A 6,830-nucleotide genomic window follows, 5' to 3' on the forward strand; every position below is an offset into this window, starting at 1 on the left:
GGCTGCAGAGCGGAAGAGACCACCAACTCTGCTCACCCCTGCCCACATCCCTGGCCCAAGAGGAAACTGTATAAGGCCTCTGGGCTCCCGTGGGGAAGGGCCCAGGAGCGGCAGGACCCCTGTGCCTGAGACACCGCCGGAACCTGAAAGAAACAGACCGGATAAACAGTTCTCTGCACCCAAATCCCGTGGGAGGGAGAGCTAAACCTTCAGAGAGGCAGACAAGCCTGGGAAACCAGAAGTGACTGCTCCCTCCACACACATCTCGGACGCCAGAGGAAAAAGCCAAAGACCATCTGGAACCCTGGTGCACTGAAGTTCCCGGAAGGGGCGGCACAGGTCTTCCTGGTTGCTGCCGCTGCAGAGAGCCCGTGGGCAGCACCCCACGAGCGAACCTGAGCCTCGGGACCACAGGTAAGACCAAATTTTCTGCGGCAAGAAAGCTGCCTGGTGAACTCAAGACACAGGCCCACAGGAACAGCTGAAGACCTGTAGAGAGGAAAAACTACACGCCAGAAAGCAGAACACTCTGTCCCCATAACTGACTGAAAGAGAGGAAAACAGGTCTACAGCACTCCTGTCACACAGGCTTATAGGACAGTCTAGCCACTGTCAGAAATAGCAGAACAAAGTAACACTAGAGATAATCTGATGGCGAGAGGCAAGCGCAGGAACCCAAGCAACAGAAACCAAGACTACATGCCATCATCGGAGCCCAATTCTCCCACCAAAACAAACATGGAATATCCAAACACACCAGAAAAGCAAGATCTAGTTACAAAATCATATTTGATCATGATGCTGGAGGACTTCAAGAAAGACATGAACACACTTAGGGAAGCACAGGAAAACATTAATAAACAAGTAAAAGCCTACAGAGAGGAATCACAAAAATCCCTGAAAGAATTCCAGGAAAACACAATCAAACAGTTGAAGGAATTAAAAATGGAAATAGAAGCAATCAAGAAAGAACACATGGAAACAACCCTGGATATAGAAAACCAAAAGAAGAGACAAGGAGCTGTAGATACAAGCTTCACCAACAGAATACAAGAGATGGAAGAGAGAATCTCAGGAGCAGAAGATTCCATAGAAATCATTGACTCAACTGTCAAAGATAATGTAAAGCGGAAAAAGCTACTGGTCCAAAACATACAGGAAATCCAGGACTCAATGAGAAGATCAAACCTAAGGATAATAGGTATAGAAGAGAGTGAAGACTCCCAGCTCAAAGGACCAGTAAATATCTTCAACAAAATCATAGAAGAAAACTTCCCTAACCTAAAAAAAGAGATACCCATAGACATACAAGAAGCCTACAGAACTCCAAATAGATTGGACCAGAAAAGAAACACCTCCCGTCACATAATTGTCAAAACACCAAACGCACAAAATAAAGAAAGAATATTAAAAGCAGTAAGGGAAAAAGGTCAAGTAACATATAAAGGGAGACCTATCAGAATCACACCAGACTTCTCGCCAGAAACTATGAAGGCCAGAAGATCCTGGACTGATGTCATACAGACCCTAAGAGAACACAAATGCCAGCCCAGGTTACTGTATCCAGCAAAACTCTCAATTAACATTGATGGAGAAACCAAGATATTCCATGACAAAACCAAATTTACACAATATCTTTCTACAAATCCAGCACTACAAAGGATAATAAATGGTAAAGCCCAACATAAGGAGGCAAGCTATACCCTAGAAGAAGCAAGAAACTAATCGTCTTGGCAACGAAACAAAGAGAATGAAAGCACACAAACATAACCTCACATCCAAATATGAATATAAAGGGAAGCAATAATCACTATTCCTTAATATCTCTCAATATCAATGGCCTCAACTCCCCAAAAAAAGACATAGATTAACAAACTGGATACGCAATGAGGACCCTGCATTCTGCTGCCTACAGGAAACACACCTCAGAGACAAAGACAGACACTACCTCAGAGTGAAAGGCTGGAAAACAACTTTCCAAGCAAATGGTCAGAAGAAGCAAGCTGGAGTAGCCATTCTAATATCAAATAAAATCAATTTCCAACTAAAAGTCATCAAAAAAGATAAGGAAGGACACTTCATATTCATCAAAGGAAAAATCAACCAAGATGAACTCTCAATCCTAAATATCTATGCCCCAAATACAAGGGCACCTACATACGTAAAAGAAACCTTACTAAAGCTCAAAACACACATTGCACCTCACACAATAATAGTGGGAGACTTCAACACCCCACTCTCATCAATGGACAGATCATGGAAACAGAAATTAAACAGTGATGTCGACAGACTAAGAGAAGTCATGAGCCAAATGGACTTAACGGATATTTATAGAACATTCTATCCTAAAGCAAAAGGATATACCTTCTTCTCAGCTCCTCATGGTACTTTCTCCAAAATTGACCATATAATTGGTCAAAAAACGGGCCTCAACAGGTACAGAAAGATAGAGATAATCCCATGCATGCTATCGGACCACCACGGCCTAAAACTGGTCTTCAATAACAATAAGGGAAGAATGCCCACATATACGTGGAAATTGAACAATGCTCTACTCAATGATAACCTGGTCAAGGAAGAAATAAAGAAATTAAAAACTTTTTAGAATTTAATGAAAATGAAGATACAACATACCCAAACTTATGGGACACAATGAAAGCTGTGCTAAGAGGAAAACTCATAGCGCTGAGTGCCTGCAGAAAGAAACAGGAAAGAGCATATGTCAGCAGCTTGACAGCACACCTAAAAGCTCTAGAACAAAAAGAAGCAAATACACCCAGGAGGAGTAGAAGGCAGGAAATAATCAAACTCAGAGCTGAAATCAACCAAGTAGAAACAAAAAGGACCATAGAGAGAAACAACAGAACCAAAAGTTGGTTCTTTGAGAAAATCAACAAGATAGATAAACCCTTAGCCAGACTAAGGAGAGGACACAGAGAGTGCGTCCAAATTAACAAAATTAGAAATGAAAAGGGAGACATAACTACAGATTCAGAGGAAATTCAAAAAATCATCAGATCTTACTATAAAAACCTATATTCAACAAAATTTGAAAATCTTCAGGAAATGGACAATTTCCTAGACAGATACCAGGTATCGAAGTTAAATCAGGAACAGATAAACCAGTTAAACAACCCCATAACTCCTAAGGAAATAGAAGCAGTCATTAAAGGTCTTCCAACCAAAAAGAGCCCAGGTCCAGACGGGTTTAGTGCAGAATTCTATCAAAGCTTCATAGAAGACCTCATACCAATATTATCCAAACTATTCCACAAAATTGAAACAGATGGAGCACTACCGAATTCCTTCTACGAAGCCACAATTACTCTTATACCTAAACCACACAAAGACACAACAAAGAAAGAGAACTTCAGACCAATTTCCCTTATGAATATCGACGCAAAAATACTCAATAAAATTCTGGCAAACCGAATTCAAGAGCACATCAAAACAATCATCCACCATGATCAAGTAGGCTTCATCCCAGGCATGCAGGGATGGTTTAATATACGGAAAACCATCAACGTGATCCATCATATAAACAAACTGAAAGAACAAAACCACATGATCATTTCATTAGATGCTGAGAAAGCATTTGACAAAATTCAACACCCCTTCATGATAAAAGTCCTGGAAAGAATAGGAATTCAAGGCCCATACCTAAACATAGTAAAAGCCATATACAGCAAACCAGTTGCTAACATTAAACTAAATGGAGAGAAACTCGAAGCAATCCCACTAAAATCAGGGACTAGACAAGGCTGCCCACTCTCTCCCTACTTATTCAATATAGTTCTTGAAGTTCTAGCCAGAGCAATCAGACAACAAAAGGAGATCAAGGGGATACAGATCGGAAAAGAAGAAGTCAAAATATCACTATTTGCAGATGACATGATAGTATATTTAAGTGATCCCAAAAGTTCCACCAGAGAACTACTAAAGCTGATAAACAACTTCAGCAAAGTGGCTGGGTATAAAATTAACTCAAATAAATCAGTTGCCTTCCTCTATACAAAAGAGAAACAAGCCGAGAAAGAAATTAGGGAAAGGACACCCTTCATAATAGACCCAAATAATATAAAGTACCTCGGTGTGACTTTAACCAAGCAAGTAAAAGATCTGTACAATAAGAACTTCAAGACACTGAGGAAAGAAATTGAAGAAGACCTCAGAAGATGGAAAGATCTCCCATGCTCATGGATTGGCAGGATTAATATAGTAAAAATGGCCATTTTACCAAAAGCAATCTACAGATTCAATGCAATCCCCATCAAAATACCAATCCAATTCTTCAAAGAGTTAGACAGAACAATTTGCAAATTCATCTGGAATAACAAAAAACCCAGGATAGCTAAAGCTATCCTCAACAATAAAAGGACTTCAGGGGGAATCACTATCCCTGATCTCAAGCAGTATTACAGAGCAATAGTGATAAAAACTGCATGGTATTGGTACAGAGACAGACAGATAGACCAATGGAATAGAATTGAAGACCCAGAAATGAACCCACACACCTATGGTCACTTGATTTTTGACAAAGGAGCCAAAACCATCCAATGGAAAAAAGATAGCATTTTCAGCAAATGGTGCTGGTTCAACTGGAGGGCAACATGTAGAAGAATGCAGATCGATCCATGCTTATCACCCTGTACAAAGCTTACGTCCAAGTGGATCAAGGACCTCCACATCAAACCAGACACACTCAAACTAATAGAAGAAAAACTAGGGAAGCATCTGGAACACATGGGCACTGGAAAAAATTTCCTGAACAAAACACCAATGGCTTATGCTCTAAGATCAAGAATCGACAAATGGGATCTCATAAAACTGCAAAGCTTCTGTAAGGCAAAGGACACGGTGGTTAGGACAAAACGGCAACCAACAGATTGGGAAAAGATCTTTACCAATCCTACAACAGATAGAGGCCTTATATCCAAAATATACAAAGAACTCAAGAAGTTAGACCGCAGGGAAACAAATAACCCTATTAAAAAATGGGGTTCAGAGGTAAACAAAGAATTCACAGCTGAGGAATGCCGAATGGCTGAGAAACACCTAAAGAAATGTTCAACATCTTTAGTCATAAGGGAAATGCAAATCAAAACAACCCTGAGATTTCACCTCACACCAGTGAGAATGGCTAAGATCAAAAACTCAGGTGACAGCAGATGCTGGCGAGGATGTGGAGAAAGAGGAACACTCCTCCATTGTTGGTGGGATTGCAGACTGGTAAAACCATTCTGGAAATCAGTCTGGAGGTTCCTCAGAAAATTGGACATTGAACTGTCTGAGGATCCAGCTATACCTCTCTTGGGCATATACCCAAAAGATGCCTCAACATATAAAAGAGACACGTGCTCCACTATGTTCATCGCAGCCTTATTTATAATAGCCAGAAAATGGAAAGAACCGAGATGCCCTTCAACAGAGGAATGGATACAGAAAATGTGGTACATCTACACAATGGAATATTACTCAGCTATCAAAAACAACGAGTTTATGAAATTCGTAGGCAAATGGTTGGAACTGGAAAATATCATCCTGAGTGAGCTAACCCAATCACAGAAAGACATACATGGTATGCACTCATTGATAAGTGGCTATTAGCCCAAATGCTTGAATTACCCTAGATCCCTAGAACAAACGAAACTCAAGACGGATGATCAAAATGTGAATGCTTCACTCCTTCTTTAAATGAGGAAAAAGAATACCCTTGGCTGGGAAGGGAGAGGCAAAGATTAAAACAGAGACTGAAGGAACACCCATTCAGAGCCTGCCCCACAGGTGGCCCATACATATATAGCGACCCAATTGGACAAGATGGATGAAGCAAAGAAGTGCAGACCGACAGGAGCCGGATGTAGATCGCTCCTGAGAGACACAGCCAGAATACAGCAAATACAGAGGCGAATGCCAGCAGCAAACCACTGAACTGAGAATAGGTCCCCCGTTGAAGGAATCAGAGAAAGAACTGGAAGAGCTTGAAGGGGCTCGAGACCCCAAAAGTACAACAATGTCAAGCAACCAGAGCTTCCAGGGACTAAGCCACTACCTAAAGACTATATATGGACTGACCCTGGACTCTGACCCCATAGGTAGCAATGAATATCCTAGTAAGAGCACCAGTGGAAGGGGAAGCCCTGGGTCCTGCTAAGACTGAACCCCCAGTGAACTAGACTATGGGGGGAGGGCGGCAATGGGGGGAGGGTTGGGAGGGGAACACCCATAAGGAAGGGGAGGGGGGAGGGGGATTTTGCCCGGAAACCGGGAAAGGGAATAACACTTGAAATGTATATAAGAAATACTCAAGTTAATAAAAAAAAAAATAAAAAAAAAATAAAACAGCTAACACTACAAAAAAAAAAAAAAAAGAAATGTTCAACATCTTTAGTCATAAGGGAAATGCAAATCAAAACAACCCTGAGATTTCACCTCACACCAGTGAGAATGGCTAAGATCAAAAACTCAGGTGACAGCAGATGCTGGCGAGGATGTGGAGAAAGAGGAACACTCCTCCATTGTTGGTGGGATTGCAGACTGGAAAAACCATTCTGGAAATCAGTCTGGAGGTTCCTCAGAAAATTGGACATTGAACTGCCTGAGGATCCAGCTATACCTCTCTTGGGCATATACCCAAAAGATGCCTCAACATATAAAAGAGACACGTGCTCCACTATGCTCATCGCAGCCTTATTTATAATAGCCAGAAGCTGGAAAGAACCCAGATGCCCTTCAACAGAGGAATGGATACAGAAAATGTGGTACATCTACACAATGGAATATTACTCAGCTATCAAAAACAACGAGTTTATGAAATTCGTAGGCAAATG

Source organism: Rattus norvegicus, chromosome 2 (genome assembly GCF_021556685.1).
Source record: "Rattus norvegicus strain SHRSP/BbbUtx chromosome 2, alternate assembly SHRSP_T2T, whole genome shotgun sequence".
Lineage (NCBI taxonomy): Eukaryota > Metazoa > Chordata > Mammalia > Rodentia > Muridae > Rattus > Rattus norvegicus.